The following is a 22,100-nucleotide window of genomic DNA, read 5'->3' as shown; positions in this document are numbered from 1 at the left end:
CTACACACTCCGTAGTGCACTACAGAGTCTACACTAGCGCTGTTTACTACACACTCCGTAGTGCACTACAGTCTACACTAGCGCTGTTTACCACACACTCTGTAGTGCACTACAGAGTCTACACTAGCGCTGTTTACTACACACTCCGTAGTGCACTACAGACTCTACACTAGCGCCGTTTAATACACACTCCGTAGTGCACTACAGAGTCTACACTAGCGCTGTTTAATACACACTCCGTAGTGCACTACAGAGTCTACACTAGCGCTGTTTACCACACACTCCGTAGTGCACTACAGAGTCTACACTAGCGCTGTTTACCACACACTCCGTAGTGCACTACAGAGTCTACACTAGCGCTGTTTACCACACACTCCGTAGTGCACTACAGAGTCTACACTAGCGCTGTTTACCACACACTCCGTAGTGCACTACAGAGTCTACACTAGCGCTGTTTACCACACACTCCGTAGTGCACTACAGAGTCTACACTAGCGCTGTTTACCACACACTCCGTAGTGCACTACAGAGTCTACACTAGCGCTGTTTACCACACACTCCGTAGTGCACTACAGAGTCTACACTAGCGCTGTTTAATACACACTCCGTAGTGCACTACAGAGTCTACACTAGCGCCGTTTACCACACACTCCGTAGTGCACTACAGAGTCTACACTAGCGCCGTTTAATACACACTCCGTAGTGCACTACAGAGTCTACACTAGCGCCGTTTACTACACACTCCGTAGTGCACTACAGAGTCTACACTAGCGCCGTTTACTACACACTCCGTAGTGCACTACAGAGTCTACACTAGCGCTGTTTACTACACACTCCGTAGTGCACTACAGAGTCTACACTAGCGCCGTTTACTACACACTCCGTAGTGCACTACAGAGTCTACACTAGCGCCGTTTACTACACACTCCGTAGTGCACTACAGTCTACACTAGCGCTGTTTACCACACACTCCGTAGTGCACTACAGAGTCTACACTAGCGCTGTTTAATACACACTCCGTAGTGCACTACAGTCTACACTAGCGCTGTTTAATACACACTCCGTAGTGCACTACAGTCTACACTAGCGCTGTTTACCACACACTCCGTAGTGCACTACAGAGTCTACACTAGCGCTGTTTAATACACACTCCGTAGTGCACTACAGAGTCTACACTAGCGCTGTTTACCACACACTCCGTAGTGCACTACGGAGTCTACACTAGCGCTGTTTAATACACACTCCGTAGTGCACTACAGTCTACACTAGCGCCGTTTACCACACACTCCGTAGTGCACTACAGAGTCTACACTAGCGCTGTTTACTACACACTCCGTAGTGCACTACAGTCTACACTAGCGCTGTTTACCACACACTCCGTAGTGCACTACAGAGTCTACACTAGCGCCGTTTAATACACACTCCGTAGTGCACTACAGAGTCTACACTAGCGCTGTTTACTACACACTCCGTAGTGCACTACAGAGTCTACACTAGCGCCGTTTAATACACACTCCGTAGTGCACTACAAAGTCTACACTAGCGCTGTTTACTACACACTCCGTAGTGCACTACAGAGTCTACACTAGCGCTGTTTACTACACACTCCGTAGTGCACTACAGAGTCTACACTAGCACCTTTTACTACACACTCCGTAGTGCACTACAGAGTCTACACTAGCGCTGTTTACTACACACTCCGTAGTGCACTACAGACTCTACAATAGGGCCGATCACACACTCTGTAGTGCACTACAAAGTCTTCACTAGCGCTGGTCAATACACACTCCGTAGTGCACTACAGAGTCTACACTAGCGCCGTTTACTACACACTCCGTAGTGCACTACAGAGTCTACACTAGCACTGTTTAATACACACTCCGTAGTGCACTACAGAGTCTACACTAGCGCTGTTTACTACACACTCCGTAGTGCACTACAGAGTCTACACTAGCACCTTTTACTACACACTCCGTAGTGCACTACAGAGTCTACACTAGCGCTGTTTACTACACACTCCGTAGTGCACTACAGACTCTACAATAGGGCCGATCACACACTCTGTAGTGCACTACAAAGTCTACACTAGCGCTGTTTAATACACACTCCGTAGTGCACTACAGAGTCTACACTAGCGCCGTTTACCACACACTCCGTAGTGCGCTACAGAGTCTACACTAGCGCCGTTTAAAACACACTCCGTAGTGCGCCACAGACTCTACACTAGCGCCGTTTACTACACACTCCGTAGTGCGCTACAGAGTCTACACTAGCGCCCTTTACTACACACTCCGTAGTGCGCTACAGAGTCTACACCAGCGCTGTTTACCACACACTCCGTAGTGCGCTACAGAGTCTACACTAGCGCCGTTTACCACACACTCCGTAGTGCGCTACAGAGTCTACACTAGCGCCGTTTACCACACACTCCGTAGTGCGCTACAGAGTCTACACTAGCGCCGTTTACCACACACTCCGTAGTGCGCTACAGAGTCTACACTAGCGCCGTTTACCACACACTCCGTAGTGCGCTACAGAGTCTACACTAGCGCCGTTTACCACACACTCCGTAGTGCGCTACAGAGTCTACACTAGCGCCGTTTACCACACACTCCGTAGTGCGCTACAGAGTCTACACTAGCGCCGTTTACCACACACTCCGTAGTGCGCTACAGAGTCTACACTAGCGCCGTTTACCACACACTCCGTAGTGCGCTACAGAGTCTACACTAGCGCCGTTTACCACACACTCCGTAGTGCGCTACAGAGTCTACACTAGCGCCCTTTACTACACACTCCGTAGTGCGCTACAGAGTCTACACTAGCGCCGTTTACCACACACTCCGTAGTGCGCTACGGAGTCTACACTAGCGCCGTTTACTACACACTCCGTAGTGCGCTACAGAGTCTACACTAGCGCCGTTTACTACACACTCCGTAGTGCGCTACAGAGTCTACACTAGCGCCGTTTAATACACACTCCGTAGTGCGCTACAGAGTCTACACTAGCGCCGTTTACTACACACTCCGTAGTGCGCTACAGAGTCTACACTAGCGCCGTTTACCACACACTCCGTAGTGCGCTACAGAGTCTACACTAGCGCCGTTTACCACACACTCCGTAGTGCGCTACAGAGTCTACACTAGCGCCGTTTACCACACACTCCGTAGTGCGCTACAGAGTCTACACTAGCGCCGTTTACCACACACTCCGTAGTGCGCTACAGAGTCTACACTAGCGCCGTTTACCACACACTCCGTAGTGCGCTACAGAGTCTACACTAGCGCCGTTTACCACACACTCCGTAGTGCGCTACAGAGTCTACACTAGCGCCGTTTACCACACACTCCGTAGTGCGCTACAGAGTCTACACTAGCGCCGTTTACCACACACTCCGTAGTGCGCTACAGAGTCTACACTAGCGCCGTTTACCACACACTCCGTAGTGCGCTACAGAGTCTACACTAGCGCCGTTTACCACACACTCCGTAGTGCGCTACAGAGTCTACACTAGCGCCGTTTACCACACACTCCGTAGTGCGCTACAGAGTCTACACTAGCGCCGTTTACCACACACTCCGTAGTGCGCTACAGAGTCTACACTAGCGCCGTTTACTACACACTCCGTAGTGCGCTACAGACTCTACACTAGCGCCGTTTACTACACACTCCGTAGTGCGCTACAGACTCTACACTAGCGCCGTTTACTACACACTCCGTAGTGCGCTACAGAGTCTACACTAGCGCCGTTTACTACACACTCCGTAGTGCGCTACAGAGTCTACACTAGCGCCGTTTAATACACACTCCGTAGTGCGCTACAGAGTCTACACTAGCGCTGTTTACTACACACTCCGTAGTGCGCTACAGAGTCTACACTAGCGCTGTTTACTACACACTCCGTAGTGCGCTACAGAGTCTACACTAGCACCTTTTACTACACACTCCGTAGTGCACTACAGAGTCTACACTAGCGCTGTTTACTACACACTCCGTAGTGCACTACAGACTCTACAATAGGGCCGATCACACACTCTGTAGTGCACTACAAAGTCTACACTAGCGCTGTTTAATACACACTCCGTAGTGCACTACAGAGTCTACACTAGCACCTTTTACTACACACTCCGTAGTGCACTACAGAGTCTACACTAGCGCCTTTTACTACACACTCCGTAGTGCACTACAGAGTCTACACTAGCGCTGTTTACTACACACTCCGTAGTGCACTACAGACTCTACAATAGGGCCGATCACACACTCTGTAGTGCACTACAAAGTCTACACTAGCGCTGTTTAATACACACTCCGTAGTGCACTACAGAGTCTACACTAGCACCTTTTACTACACACTCCGTAGTGCACTACAGAGTCTACACTAGCGCTGTTTACTACACACTCCGTAGTGCACTACAGACTCTACAATACGGCCGATCACACACTCTGTAGTGCACTACAAAGTCTACACTAGCGCTGTTTACTACACACTCCGTAGTGCACTACAGAGTCTACACTAGCGCTGTTTACTACACACTCCGTAGTGCACTACAGAGTCTACACTAGCACCTTTTACTACACACTCCGTAGTGCACTACAGAGTCTACACTAGCGCTGTTTACTACACACTCCGTAGTGCACTACAGACTCTACAATAGGGCCGATCACACACTCTGTAGTGCACTACAAAGTCTTCACTAGCGCTGGTCAATACACACTCCGTAGTGCACTACAGAGTCTACACTAGCGCCGTTTACTACACACTCCGTAGTGCACTACAGAGTCTACACTAGCACTGTTTAATACACACTCCGTAGTGCACTACAGAGTCTACACTAGCGCTGTTTACTACACACTCCGTAGTGCACTACAGAGTCTACACTAGCACCTTTTACTACACACTCCGTAGTGCACTACAGAGTCTACACTAGCGCTGTTTACTACACACTCCGTAGTGCACTACAGACTCTACAATAGGGCCGATCACACACTCTGTAGTGCACTACAAAGTCTACACTAGCGCTGTTTAATACACACTCCGTAGTGCACTACAGAGTCTACACTAGCGCTGTTTACTACACACTCCGTAGTGCACTACAGAGTCTACACTAGCACCTTTTACTAGACACTCCGTAGTGCACTACAGAGTCTACACTAGCGCAGTTTACTACACACTCCGTAGTGCACTACAGACTCTACAATAGGGCCGATCACACACTTTGTAGTGCACTACAAAGTCTACATTAGCGCTGTTTACTACACACTCCGTAGTGCGCTACAGAGTCTACACTAGCGCTGTTTACCACACACTCCGTAGTGCGCTACAGAGTCTACACTAGCGCTGTTTAATACACACTCCGTAGTGCACTACAGAGTCTACACTAGCGCTGTTTACTACACACTCCGTAGTGCACTACAGAGTCTACACTAGCGCCTTTTACTACACACTCCGTAGTGCACTACAGAGTCTACACTAGCGCTGTTTACTACACACTCCGTAGTGCACTACAGACTCTACAATAGGGCCGATCACACACTCTGTAGTGCACTACAAAGTCTACACTTGCGCTGTTTACCACACACTCCGTAGTGCACTACAGAGTCTACACTAGCGCCGTTTACCACACACTCCGTAGTGCACTACAGAGTCTACACTAGCGCTGTTTAATACACACTCCGTAGTGCACTACAGACTCTACACTAGCGCCGTTTACTACACACTCCGTAGTGCACTACAGAGTCTACACTAGCGCCGTTTACTACACACTCCGTAGTGCACTACAGAGTCTACACTAGCACCTTTTTCTACACACTCCGTAGTGCACTACAGAGTCTACACTAGCGCTGTTTACTACACACTCCGTAGTGCACTACAGACTCTACAATAGGGCCGATCACACACTCTGTAGTGCACTACAAAGTCTACACTAGCGCTGTTTAATACACACTCCGTAGTGCACTACAGAGTCTACACTAGCGCTGTTTACCACACACTCCGTAGTGCGCTACAGAGTCTACACTAGCGCTGTTTAATACACACTCCGTAGTGCACTACAGAGTCTACACTAGCGCTGTTTACTACACACTCCGTAGTGCACTACAGAGTCTACACTAGCGCCTTTTACTACACACTCCGTAGTGCACTACAGAGTCTACACTAGCGCTGTTTACTACACACTCCGTAGTGCACTACAGACTCTACAATAGGGCCGATCACACACTCTGTAGTGCACTACAAAGTCTACACTAGCGCTGTTTAATACACACTCCGTAGTGCACTACAGAGTCTACACTAGCGCCGTTTACCACACACTCCGTAGTGCACTACAGAGTCTACACTAGCGCTGTTTAATACACACTCCGTAGTGCACTACAGACTCTACACTAGCGCCGTTTACTACACACTCCGTAGTGCACTACAGAGTCTACACTAGCGCCGTTTACTACACACTCCGTAGTGCACTACAGAGTCTACACTAGCGCCGTTTAATACACACTCCGTAGTGCACTACAGAGTCTACACTAGCGCTGTTTTTACTACACACTCCGTAGTGCACTACAGAGTCTACACTAGCACCTTTTTCTACACACTCCGTAGTGCACTACAGAGTCTACACTAGCGCTGTTTACTACACACTCCGTAGTGCACTACAGACTCTACAATAGGGCCGATCACACACTTTGTAGTGCACTACAAAGTCTACATTAGCGCTGTTTACTACACACTCCGTAGTGCGCTACAGAGTCTACACTAGCGCTGTTTACCACACACTCCGTAGTGCACTACAGAGTCTACACTAGCGCTGTTTAATACACACTCCGTAGTGCACTACAGAGTCTACACTAGCGCTGTTTACTACACACTCCGTAGTGCACTACAGAGTCTACACTAGCGCCTTTTACTACACACTCCGTAGTGCACTACAGAGTCTACACTAGCGCTGTTTACTACACACTCCGTAGTGCACTACAGACTCTACAATAGGGCCGATCACACACTCTGTAGTGCACTACAAAGTCTACACTTGCGCTGTTTACCACACACTCCGTAGTGCACTACAGAGTCTACACTAGCGCCGTTTACCACACACTCCGTAGTGCACTACAGAGTCTACACTAGCGCTGTTTAATACACACTCCGTAGTGCACTACAGACTCTACACTAGCGCCGTTTACTACACACTCCGTAGTGCACTACAGAGTCTACACTAGCGCCGTTTAATACACACTCCGTAGTGCACTACAGAGTCTACACTAGCGCTGTTTACTACACACTCCGTAGTGCACTACAGAGTCTACACTAGCACCTTTTTCTACACACTCCGTAGTGCACTACAGAGTCTACACTAGCGCTGTTTACTACACACTCCGTAGTGCACTACAGACTCTACAATAGGGCCGATCACACACTCTGTAGTGCACTACAAAGTCTACACTAGCGCTGTTTAATACACACTCCGTAGTGCACTACAGAGTCTACACTAGCGCTGTTTACCACACACTCCGTAGTGCGCTACAGAGTCTACACTAGCGCTGTTTAATACACACTCCGTAGTGCACTACAGAGTCTACACTAGCGCTGTTTACTACACACTCCGTAGTGCACTACAGAGTCTACACTAGCGCCTTTTACTACACACTCCGTAGTGCACTACAGAGTCTACACTAGCGCTGTTTACTACACACTCCGTAGTGCACTACAGACTCTACAATAGGGCCGATCACACACTCTGTAGTGCACTACAAAGTCTACACTAGCGCTGTTTAATACACACTCCGTAGTGCACTACAGAGTCTACACTAGCGCCGTTTACCACACACTCCGTAGTGCACTACAGAGTCTACACTAGCGCTGTTTAATACACACTCCGTAGTGCACTACAGACTCTACACTAGCGCCGTTTACTACACACTCCGTAGTGCGCTACAGAGTCTACACTAGCGCCGTTTACTACACACTCCGTAGTGCACTACAGAGTCTACACTAGCGCCGTTTAATACACACTCCGTAGTGCACTACAGAGTCTACACTAGCGCTGTTTACTACACACTCCGTAGTGCACTACAGAGTCTACACTAGCACCTTTTTCTACACACTCCGTAGTGCACTACAGAGTCTACACTAGCGCTGTTTACTACACACTCCGTAGTGCACTACAGACTCTACAATAGGGCCGATCACACACTCTGTAGTGCACTCCAAAGTCTACACTAGCGCTGTTTAATACACACTCCGTAGTGCGATACAGAGTCTACACTAGCGCCGTTTACCACACACTCCCTAGTGCGCTACAGAGTCTACACTAGCGCCGTTTACCACACACTCCCTAGTGCGCTACAGAGTCTACACTAGCGCCGTTTACCACACACTCCCTAGTGCGCTACAGAGTCTACACTAGCGCCGTTTACCACACACTCCCTAGTGCGCTACAGAGTCTACACTAGCGCCATTTACCACACACTCCCTAGTGCGCTACAGAGTCTACACTAGCGCCGTTTACCACACACTCCCTAGTGCGCTACAGAGTCTACACTAGCGCCGTTTACCACACACTCCGTAGTGCGCTACAGAGTCTACACTAGCGCCGTTTACCACACACTCCGTAGTGCGCTACAGAGTCTACACTAGCGCCGTTTACCACACACTCCGTAGTGTGCTACAGAGTCTACACTAGCGCCGTTTAATACACACTCCGTAGTGCGCTACAGAGTCTACACTAGCGCCGTTTACCACACACTCCGTAGTGCGCAACAGAGTCTACACTAGCGCCGTTTACCACACACTCCCTAGTGCGCTACAGAGTCTACACTAGCGCCGTTTACCACACACTCCCTAGTGCGCTACAGAGTCTACACTAGCGCCGTTTACCACACACTCCCTAGTGCGCTACAGAGTCTACACTAGCGCCGTTTACCACACACTCCCTAGTGCGCTACAGAGTCTACACTAGCGCCGTTTACCACACACTCCCTAGTGCGCTACAGAGTCTACACTAGCGCCGTTTACCACACACTCCGTAGTGCGCTACAGAGTCTACACTAGCGCCGTTTACCACACACTCCGTAGTGCGCTACAGAGTCTACACTAGCGCCGTTTACCACACACTCCGTAGTGCGCTACAGAGTCTACACTAGCGCCGTTTACCACACACTCCGTAGTGCGCTACAGAGTCTACACTAGCGCCGTTTACCACACACTCCGTAGTGCGCTACAGAGTCTACACTAGCGCCGTTTACCACACACTCCGTAGTGCGCTACAGAGTCTACACTAGCGCCGTTTAATACACACTCCGTAGTGCGCTACAGAGTCTACACTAGCGCCGTTTACCACACACTCCGTAGTGCGCTACAGAGTCTACACTAGCGCCGTTTACCACACACTCCGTAGTGCGCTACAGAGTCTACACTAGCGCCGTTTACCACACACTCCGTAGTGCGCTACAGAGTCTACACTAGCGCCGTTTACCACACACTCCGTAGTGCGCTACAGAGTCTACACTAGCGCCGTTTACCACACACTCCGTAGTGCGCTACAGAGTCTACACTAGCGCCGTTTACCACACACTCCGTAGTGCGCTACAGAGTCTACACTAGCGCCGTTTACCACACACTCCGTAGTGCGCTACAGAGTCTACACTAGCGCCGTTTACCACACACTCCGTAGTGCGCTACAGAGTCTACACTAGCGCCGTTTACCACACACTCCGTAGTGCGCTACAGAGTCTACACTAGCGCCGTTTACCACACACTCCGTAGTGCGCTACAGAGTCTACACTAGCGCCGTTTACCACACACTCCGTAGTGCGCTACAGAGTCTACACTAGCGCCGTTTACCACACACTCCGTAGTGCGCTACAGAGTCTACACTAGCGCCGTTTACCACACACTCCGTAGTGCGCTACAGAGTCTACACTAGCGCCGTTTACCACACACTCCGTAGTGCGCTACAGAGTCTACACTAGCGCCGTTTACCACACACTCCGTAGTGCGCTACAGAGTCTACACTAGCGCCGTTTACCACACACTCCGTAGTGCGCTACAGAGTCTACACTAGCGCCGTTTACCACACACTCCGTAGTGCGCTACAGAGTCTACACTAGCGCCGTTTACCACACACTCCGTAGTGCGCTACAGAGTCTACACTAGCGCCGTTTACCACACACTCCGTAGTGCGCTACAGAGTCTACACTAGCGCCGTTTACCACACACTCCGTAGTGCGCTACAGAGTCTACACTAGCGCCGTTTACCACACACTCCGTAGTGCGCTACAGACTCTACACTAGCGCCGTTTACCACACACTCCGTAGTGCGCTACAGACTCTACACTAGCGCCGTTTACCACACACTCCGTAGTGCGCTACAGACTCTACACTAGCGCCGTTTACCACACACTCCGTAGTGCGCTACAGACTCTACACTAGCGCCGTTTACTACACACTCCGTAGTGCGCTACAGACTCTACACTAGCGCCGTTTACTACACACTCCGTAGTGCGCTACAGACTCTACACTAGCGCCGTTTACTACACACTCCGTAGTGCGCTACAGACTCTACACTAGCGCCGTTTACTACACACTCCGTAGTGCGCTACAGACTCTACACTAGCGCCGTTTACTACACACTCCGTAGTGCGCTACAGAGTCTACACTAGCGCCGTTTAATACACACTCCGTAGTGCGCTACAGAGTCTACACTAGCGCTGTTTACTACACACTCCGTAGTGCGCTACAGAGTCTACACTAGCGCTGTTTACTACACACTCCGTAGTGCACTACAGAGTCTACACTAGCACCTTTTACTACACACTCCGTAGTGCACTACAGAGTCTACACTAGCGCTGTTTACTACACACTCCGTAGTGCACTACAGACTCTACAATAGGGCCGATCACACACTCTGTAGTGCACTACAAAGTCTTCACTAGCGCTGGTCAATACACACTCCGTAGTGCACTACAGAGTCTACACTAGCGCCGTTTACTACACACTCCGTAGTGCACTACAGAGTCTACACTAGCACTGTTTAATACACACTCCGTAGTGCACTACAGAGTCTACACTAGCGCTGTTTACTACACACTCCGTAGTGCACTACAGAGTCTACACTAGCACCTTTTACTACACACTCCGTAGTGCACTACAGAGTCTACACTAGCGCTGTTTACTACACACTCCGTAGTGCACTACAGACTCTACAATAGGGCCGATCACACACTCTGTAGTGCACTACAAAGTCTACACTAGCGCTGTTTAATACACACTCCGTAGTGCACTACAGAGTCTACACTAGCGCTGTTTACTACACACTCCGTAGTGCACTACAGAGTCTACACTAGCACCTTTTACTAGACACTCCGTAGTGCACTACAGAGTCTACACTAGCGCTGTTTACTACACACTCCGTAGTGCACTACAGACTCTACAATAGGGCCGATCACACACTTTGTAGTGCACTACAAAGTCTACATTAGCGCTGTTTACTACACACTCCGTAGTGCGCTACAGAGTCTACACTAGCGCTGTTTACCACACACTCCGTAGTGCACTACAGAGTCTACACTAGCGCTGTTTAATACACACTCCGTAGTGCACTACAGAGTCTACACTAGCGCTGTTTACTACACACTCCGTAGTGCACTACAGAGTCTACACTAGCGCCTTTTACTACACACTCCGTAGTGCACTACAGAGTTTACACTAGCGCTGTTTACTACACACTCCGTAGTGCACTACAGACTCTACAATAGGGCCGATCACACACTCTGTAGTGCACTACAAAGTCTACACTTGCGCTGTTTACCACACACTCCGTAGTGCACTACAGAGTCTACACTAGCGCCGTTTACCACACACTCCGTAGTGCACTACAGAGTCTACACTAGCGCTGTTTAATACACACTCCGTAGTGCACTACAGACTCTACACTAGCGCCGTTTACTACACACTCCGTAGTGCACTACAGAGTCTACACTAGCGCCGTTTAATACACACTCCGTAGTGCACTACAGAGTCTACACTAGCGCTGTTTACTACACACTCCGTAGTGCACTACAGAGTCTACACTAGCACCTTTTTCTACACACTCCGTAGTGCACTACAGAGTCTACACTAGCGCTGTTTACTACACACTCCGTAGTGCACTACAGACTCTACAATAGGGCCGATCACACACTCTGTAGTGCACTACAAAGTCTACACTAGCGCTGTTTAATACACACTCCGTAGTGCACTACAGAGTCTACACTAGCGCTGTTTACCACACACTCCGTAGTGCGCTACAGAGTCTACACTAGCGCTGTTTAATACACACTCCGTAGTGCACTACAGAGTCTACACTAGCGCTGTTTACTACACACTCCGTAGTGCACTACAGAGTCTACACTAGCGCCTTTTACTACACACTCCGTAGTGCACTACAGAGTCTACACTAGCGCTGTTTACTACACACTCCGTAGTGCACTACAGACTCTACAATAGGGCCGATCACACACTCTGTAGTGCACTACAAAGTCTACACTAGCGCTGTTTAATACACACTCCGTAGTGCACTACAGAGTCTACACTAGCGCCGTTTACCACACACTCCGTAGTGCACTACAGAGTCTACACTAGCGCTGTTTAATACACACTCCGTAGTGCACTACAGACTCTACACTAGCGCCGTTTACTACACACTCCGTAGTGCACTACAGAGTCTACACTAGCGCCGTTTACTACACACTCCGTAGTGCACTACAGAGTCTACACTAGCGCCGTTTAATACACACTCCGTAGTGCACTACAGAGTCTACACTAGCGCTGTTTTTACTACACACTCCGTAGTGCACTACAGAGTCTACACTAGCACCTTTTTCTACACACTCCGTAGTGCACTACAGAGTCTACACTAGCGCTGTTTACTACACCCTCCGTAGTGCACTACAGACTCTACAATAGGGCCGATCACACACTTTGTAGTGCACTACAAAGTCTACATTAGCGCTGTTTACTACACACTCCGTAGTGCGCTACAGAGTCTACACTAGCGCTGTTTACCACACACTCCGTAGTGCACTACAGAGTCTACACTAGCGCTGTTTAATACACACTCCGTAGTGCACTACAGAGTCTACACTAGCGCTGTTTACTACACACTCCGTAGTGCACTACAGAGTCTACACTAGCGCCTTTTACTACACACTCCCTAGTGCACTACAGAGTCTACACTAGCGCTGTTTACTACACACTCCGTAGTGCACTACAGACTCTACAATAGGGCCGATCACACACTCTGTAGTGCACTACAAAGTCTACACTTGCGCTGTTTACCACACACTCCGTAGTGCACTACAGAGTCTACACTAGCGCCGTTTACCACACACTCCGTAGTGCACTACAGAGTCTACACTAGCGCTGTTTAATACACACTCCGTAGTGCACTACAGACTCTACACTAGCGCCGTTTACTACACACTCCGTAGTGCACTACAGAGTCTACACTAGCGCCGTTTAATACACACTCCGTAGTGCACTACAGAGTCTACACTAGCGCTGTTTACTACACACTCCGTAGTGCACTACAGAGTCTACACTAGCACCTTTTTCTACACACTCCGTAGTGCACTACAGAGTCTACACTAGCGCTGTTTACTACACACTCCGTAGTGCACTACAGACTCTACAATAGGGCCGATCACACACTCTGTAGTGCACTACAAAGTCTACACTAGCGCTGTTTAATACACACTCCGTAGTGCACTACAGAGTCTACACTAGCGCTGTTTACCACACACTCCGTAGTGCGCTACAGAGTCTACACTAGCGCTGTTTAATACACACTCCGTAGTGCACTACAGAGTCTACACTAGCGCTGTTTACTACACACTCCGTAGTGCACTACAGAGTCTACACTAGCGCCTTTTACTACACACTCCGTAGTGCACTACAGAGTCTACACTAGCGCTGTTTACTACACACTCCGTAGTGCACTACAGACTCTACAATAGGGCCGATCACACACTCTGTAGTGCACTACAAAGTCTACACTAGCGCTGTTTAATACACACTCCGTAGTGCACTACAGAGTCTACACTAGCGCCGTTTACCACACACTCCGTAGTGCACTACAGAGTCTACACTAGCGCTGTTTAATACACACTCCGTAGTGCACTACAGACTCTACACTAGCGCCGTTTACTACACACTCCGTAGTGCGCTACAGAGTCTACACTAGCGCCGTTTACTACACACTCCGTAGTGCACTACAGAGTCTACACTAGCGCCGTTTAATACACACTCCGTAGTGCACTACAGAGTCTACACTAGCGCTGTTTACTACACACTCCGTAGTGCACTACAGAGTCTACACTAGCACCTTTTTCTACACACTCCGTAGTGCACTACAGAGTCTACACTAGCGCTGTTTACTACACACTCCGTAGTGCACTACAGACTCTACAATAGGGCCGATCACACACTCTGTAGTGCACTCCAAAGTCTACACTAGCGCTGTTTAATACACACTCCGTAGTGCGATACAGAGTCTACACTAGCGCCATTTACCACACACTCCCTAGTGCGCTACAGAGTCTACACTAGCGCCGTTTACCACACACTCCCTAGTGCGCTACAGAGTCTACACTAGCGCCGTTTACCACACACTCCCTAGTGCGCTACAGAGTCTACACTAGCGCCGTTTACCACACACTCCCTAGTGCGCTACAGAGTCTACACTAGCGCCATTTACCACACACTCCCTAGTGCGCTACAGAGTCTACACTAGCGCCGTTTACCACACACTCCGTAGTGCGCTACAGAGTCTACACTAGCGCCGTTTACCACACACTCCGTAGTGCGCTACAGAGTCTACACTAGCGCCGTTTACCACACACTCCGTAGTGCGCTACAGAGTCTACACTAGCGCCGTTTACCACACACTCCGTAGTGCGCTACAGAGTCTACACTAGCGCCGTTTAATACACACTCCGTAGTGCGCTACAGAGTCTACACTAGCGCCGTTTACCACACACTCCGTAGTGCGCAACAGAGTCTACACTAGCGCCGTTTACCACACACTCCCTAGTGCGCTACAGAGTCTACACTAGCGCCGTTTACCACACACTCCCTAGTGCGCTACAGAGTCTACACTAGCGCCGTTTACCACACACTCCGTAGTGCGCTACAGAGTCTACACTAGCGCCGTTTACCACACACTCCGTAGTGCGCTACAGAGTCTACACTAGCGCCGTTTACCACACACTCCGTAGTGCGCTACAGAGTCTACACTAGCGCCGTTTACCACACACTCCGTAGTGCGCTACAGAGTCTACACTAGCGCCGTTTACCACACACTCCGTAGTGCGCTACAGAGTCTACACTAGCGCCGTTTACCACACACTCCGTAGTGCGCTACAGAGTCTACACTAGCGCCGTTTAATACACACTCCGTAGTGCGCTACAGAGTCTACACTAGCGCCGTTTACCACACACTCCGTAGTGCGCTACAGAGTCTACACTAGCGCCGTTTACCACACACTCCGTAGTGCGCTACAGAGTCTACACTAGCGCCGTTTACCACACACTCCGTAGTGCGCTACAGAGTCTACACTAGCGCCGTTTACCACACACTCCGTAGTGCGCTACAGAGTCTACACTAGCGCCGTTTACCACACACTCCGTAGTGCGCTACAGAGTCTACACTAGCGCCGTTTACCACACACTCCGTAGTGCGCTACAGAGTCTACACTAGCGCCGTTTACCACACACTCCGTAGTGCGCTACAGAGTCTACACTAGCGCCGTTTACCACACACTCCGTAGTGCGCTACAGAGTCTACACTAGCGCCGTTTACCACACACTCCGTAGTGCGCTACAGAGTCTACACTAGCGCCGTTTACCACACACTCCGTAGTGCGCTACAGAGTCTACACTAGCGCCGTTTACCACACACTCCGTAGTGCGCTACAGAGTCTACACTAGCGCCGTTTACCACACACTCCGTAGTGCGCTACAGAGTCTACACTAGCGCCGTTTACCACACACTCCGTAGTGCGCTACAGAGTCTACACTAGCGCCGTTTACCCCACACTCCGTAGTGCGCTACAGAGTCTACACTAGCGCCGTTTACCACACACTCCGTAGTGCGCTACAGAGTCTACACTAGCGCCGTTTACCACACACTCCGTAGTGCGCTACAGAGTCTACACTAGCGCCGTTTACCACACACTCCGTAGTGCGCTACAGAGTCTACACTAGCGCCGTTTAATACACACTCCGTAGTGCGCTACAGAGTCTACACTAGCGCTGTTTACCACACACTCCGTAGTGCGCTACAGAGTCTACACTAGCGCTGTTTAATACACACTCCGTAGTGCGCTACAGAGTCTACACTAGCGCTGTTTACTACACACTCCGTAGTGCACTACAGAGTCTACACTAGCGCCTTTTACTACACACTCCGTAGTGCACTACAGAGTCTACACTAGCGCTGTTTACTACACACTCCGTAGTGCACTACAGACTCTACAATAGGGCCGATCACACACTCTGTAGTGCACTACAAAGTCTACACTAGCGCTGTTTAATACACACTCCGTAGTGCACTACAGAGTCTACACTAGCGCCGTTTACCACACACTCCGTAGTGCACTACAGAGTCTACACTAGCGCTGTTTAATACACACTCCGTAGTGCACTACAGACTCTACACTAGCGCCGTTTACTACACACTCCGTAGTGCACTACAGAGTCTACACTAGCGCCGTTTACTACACACTCCGTAGTGCACTACAGAGTCTACACTAGCGCCGTTTAATACACACTCCGTAGTGCACTACAGAGTCTACACTAGCGCTGTTTACCACACACTCCGTAGTGCGCTACAGAGTCTACACTAGCGCTGTTTAATACACACTCCGTAGTGCACTACAGAGTCTACACTAGCGCTGTTTACTACACACTCCGTAGTGCACTACAGAGTCTACACTAGCGCCTTTTACTACACACTCCGTAGTGCACTACAGAGTCTACACTAGCGCTGTTTACTACACACTCCGTAGTGCACTACAGACTCTACAATAGGGCCGATCACACACTCTGTAGTGCACTACAAAGTCTACACTAGCGCTGTTTAATACACACTCCGTAGTGCACTACAGAGTCTACACTAGCGCCGTTTACCACACACTCCGTAGTGCACTACAGAGTCTACACTAGCGCTGTTTAATACACACTCCGTAGTGCACTACAGACTCTACACTAGCGCCGTTTACTACACACTCCGTAGTGCACTACAGAGTCTACACTAGCGCCGTTTACTACACACTCCGTAGTGCACTACAGAGTCTACACTAGCGCCGTTTAATACACACTCCGTAGTGCACTACAGAGTCTACACTAGCGCTGTTTTTACTACACACTCCGTAGTGCACTACAGAGTCTACACTAGCACCTTTTTCTACACACTCCGTAGTGCACTACAGAGTCTACACTAGCGCTGTTTACTACACCCTCCGTAGTGCACTACAGACTCTACAATAGGGCCGATCACACACTTTGTAGTGCACTACAAAGTCTACATTAGCGCTGTTTACTACACACTCCGTAGTGCGCTACAGAGTCTACACTAGCGCTGTTTACCACACACTCCGTAGTGCACTACAGAGTCTACACTAGCGCTGTTTAATACACACTCCGTAGTGCACTACAGAGTCTACACTAGCGCTGTTTACTACACACTCCGTAGTGCACTACAGAGTCTACACTAGCGCCTTTTACTACACACTCCGTAGTGCACTACAGAGTCTACACTAGCGCTGTTTACTACACACTCCGTAGTGCACTACAGACTCTACAATAGGGCCGATCACACACTCTGTAGTGCACTACAAAGTCTACACTTGCGCTGTTTACCACACACTCCGTAGTGCACTACAGAGTCTACACTAGCGCCGTTTACCACACACTCCGTAGTGCACTACAGAGTCTACACTAGCGCTGTTTAATACACACTCCGTAGTGCACTACAGACTCTACACTAGCGCCGTTTACTACACACTCCGTAGTGCACTACAGAGTCTACACTAGCGCCGTTTAATACACACTCCGTAGTGCACTACAGAGTCTACACTAGCGCTGTTTACTACACACTCCGTAGTGCACTACAGAGTCTACACTAGCACCTTTTTCTACACACTCCGTAGTGCACTACAGAGTCTACACTAGCGCTGTTTACTACACACTCCGTAGTGCACTACAGAGTCTACACTAGCGCCTTTTACTACACACTCCGTAGTGCACTACAGAGTCTACACTAGCGCTGTTTACTACACACTCCGTAGTGCACTACAGACTCTACAATAGGGCCGATCACACACTCTGTAGTGCACTACAAAGTCTACACTAGCGCTGTTTAATACACACTCCGTAGTGCACTACAGAGTCTACACTAGCGCCGTTTACCACACACTCCGTAGTGCACTACAGAGTCTACACTAGCGCTGTTTAATACACACTCCGTAGTGCACTACAGACTCTACACTAGCGCCGTTTACTACACACTCCGTAGTGCACTACAGAGTCTACACTAGCGCCGTTTACTACACACTCCGTAGTGCACTACAGAGTCTACACTAGCGCCGTTTAATACACACTCCGTAGTGCACTACAGAGTCTACACTAGCGCTGTTTTTACTACACACTCCGTAGTGCACTACAGAGTCTACACTAGCACCTTTTTCTACACACTCCGTAGTGCACTACAGAGTCTACACTAGCGCTGTTTACTACACCCTCCGTAGTGCACTACAGACTCTACAATAGGGCCGATCACACACTTTGTAGTGCACTACAAAGTCTACATTAGCGCTGTTTACTACACACTCCGTAGTGCGCTACAGAGTCTACACTAGCGCTGTTTACCACACACTCCGTAGTGCACTACAGAGTCTACACTAGCGCTGTTTAATACACACTCCGTAGTGCACTACAGAGTCTACACTAGCGCTGTTTACTACACACTCCGTAGTGCACTACAGAGTCTACACTAGCGCCTTTTACTACACACTCCGTAGTGCACTACAGAGTCTACACTAGCGCTGTTTACTACACACTCCGTAGTGCACTACAGACTCTACAATAGGGCCGATCACACACTCTGTAGTGCACTACAAAGTCTACACTTGCGCTGTTTACCACACACTCCGTAGTGCACTACAGAGTCTACACTAGCGCCGTTTACCACACACTCCGTAGTGCACTACAGAGTCTACACTAGCGCTGTTTAATACACACTCCGTAGTGCACTACAGACTCTACACTAGCGCCGTTTACTACACACTCCGTAGTGCACTACAGAGTCTACACTAGCGCCGTTTAATACACACTCCGTAGTGCACTACAGAGTCTACACTAGCGCTGTTTACTACACACTCCGTAGTGCACTACAGAGTCTACACTAGCACCTTTTTCTACACACTCCGTAGTGCACTACAGAGTCTACACTAGCGCTGTTTACTACACACTCCGTAGTGCACTACAGACTCTACAATAGGGCCGATCACACACTCTGTAGTGCACTACAAAGTCTACACTAGCGCTGTTTAATACACACTCCGTAGTGCACTACAGAGTCTACACTAGCGCTGTTTACCACACACTCCGTAGTGCGCTACAGAGTCTACACTAGCGCTGTTTAATACACACTCCGTAGTGCACTACAGAGTCTACACTAGCGCTGTTTACTACACACTCCGTAGTGCACTACAGAGTCTACACTAGCGCCTTTTACTACACACTCCGTAGTGCACTACAGAGTCTACACTAGCGCTGTTTACTACACACTCCGTAGTGCACTACAGACTCTACAATAGGGCCGATCACACACTCTGTAGTGCACTACAAAGTCTACACTAGCGCTGTTTAATACACACTCCGTAGTGCACTACAGAGTCTACACTAGCGCCGTTTACCACACACTCCGTAGTGCACTACAGAGTCTACACTAGCGCCGTTTAATACACACTCCGTAGTGCACTACAGACTCTACACTAGCGCCGTTTACTACACACTCCGTAGTGCGCTACAGAGTCTACACTAGCGCCGTTTACTACACACTCCGTAGTGCACTACAGAGTCTACACTAGCGCCGTTTAATACACACTCCGTAGTGCACTACAGAGTCTACACTAGCGCTGTTTACTACACACTCCGTAGTGCACTACAGAGTCTACACTAGCACCTTTTTCTACACACTCCGTAGTGCACTACAGAGTCTACACTAGCGCTGTTTACTACACACTCCGTAGTGCACTACAGACTCTACAATAGGGCCGATCACACACTCTGTAGTGCACTCCAAAGTCTACACTAGCGCTGTTTAATACACACTCCGTAGTGCGATACAGAGTCTACACTAGCGCCATTTACCACACACTCCCTAGTGCGCTACAGAGTCTACACTAGCGCCGTTTACCACACACTCCCTAGTGCGCTACAGAGTCTACACTAGCGCCGTTTACCACACACTCCCTAGTGCGCTACAGAGTCTACACTAGCGCCGTTTACCACACACTCCCTAGTGCGCTACAGAGTCTACACTAGCGCCGTTTACCACACACTCCCTAGTGCGCTACAGAGTCTACACTAGCGCCGTTTACCACACACTCCCTAGTGCGCTACAGAGTCTACACTAGCGCCGTTTACCACACACTCCCTAGTGCGCTACAGAGTCTACACTAGCGCCGTTTACCACACACTCCCTAGTGCGCTACAGAGTCTACACTAGCGCCGTTTACCACACACTCCGTAGTGCGCTACAGAGTCTACACTAGCGCCGTTTACCACACACTCCGTAGTGCGCTACAGAGTCTACACTAGCGCCGTTTACCACACACTCCGTAGTGCGCTACAGAGTCTACACTAGCGCCGTTTACCACACACTCCGTAGTGCGCTACAGAGTCTACACTAGCGCCGTTTACCACACACTCCGTAGTGCGCTACAGAGTCTACACTAGCGCCGTTTACCACACACTCCGTAGTGCGCTACAGAGTCTACACTAGCGCTGTTTACTACACACTCCGTAGTGCGCTACAGACTCTACAATAGGGCCGATCACACACTCTGTAGTGCGCTACAAAGTCTACACTAGCGCTGTTTAATACACACTCCGTAGTGCACTACAGAGTCTACACTAGCGCTGTTTACCACACTCCGTAGTGCGCTACAGACTCTACAATAGGGCCGATCACACACTCTGTAGTGCGCTACAAAGTCTACACTAGCGCTGTTTAATACACACTCCGTAGTGCGCTACAGAGTCTACACTAGCGCTGTTTACCACACTCCGTAGTGCGCTACAGAGTCTACACTAGCGCCGTTTACCACACACTCCGTAGTGCGCTACAGAGTCTACACTAGCGCCGTTTACCACACACTCCGTAGTGCGCTACAGAGTCTACACTAGCGCCGTTTACCACACACTCCGTAGTGCGCTACAGAGTCTACACTAGCGCCGTTTACCACACACTCCCTAGTGCGCTACAGAGTCTACACTAGCGCCGTTTACCACACACTCCGTAGTGCGCTACAGAGTCTACACTAGCGCCGTTTACCACACACTCCGTAGTGCGCTACAGAGTCTACACTAGCGCCGTTTACCACACACTCCGTAGTGCGCTACAGAGTCTACACTAGCGCCGTTTACCACACACTCCCTAGTGCGCTACAGAGTCTACACTAGCGCCGTTTACCACACACTCCCTAGTGCGCTACAGAGTCTACACTAGCGCCGTTTACCACACACTCCCTAGTGCGCTACAGAGTCTACACTAGCGCCGTTTACCACACACTCCCTAGTGCGCTACAGAGTCTACACTAGCGCCGTTTACCACACACTCCCTAGTGCGCTACAGAGTCTACACTAGCGCCGTTTACCACACACTCCGTAGTGCGCTACAGAGTCTACACTAGCGCCGTTTACCACACACTCCGTAGTGCGCTACAGAGTCTACACTAGCGCCGTTTACCACACACTCCGTAGTGCGCTACAGAGTCTACACTAGCGCCGTTTAATACACACTCCGTAGTGCGCTACAGAGTCTACACTAGCGCCGTTTAATACACA

At 49.8% G+C, this 22,100-nt stretch overlaps 1 protein-coding gene across 2 annotated transcripts in view; it reads left to right on the top strand.

Annotated features, from left to right (window-relative positions):
* Positions 1–22,100, top strand: part of LOC310738567 (uncharacterized protein) — a 41,526-nt gene that overhangs the window by 3,334 nt on the left and 16,092 nt on the right. The window lies entirely within an intron of this gene.

Source organism: Silurus aristotelis (assembly GCF_946808225.1).
Source record: "Silurus aristotelis genome assembly, chromosome: 2".
In the NCBI taxonomy this organism is placed as follows: Eukaryota; Metazoa; Chordata; class Actinopteri; order Siluriformes; family Siluridae; genus Silurus; species Silurus aristotelis.
This window is presented reverse-complemented; position numbering and strand designations above follow the sequence as displayed.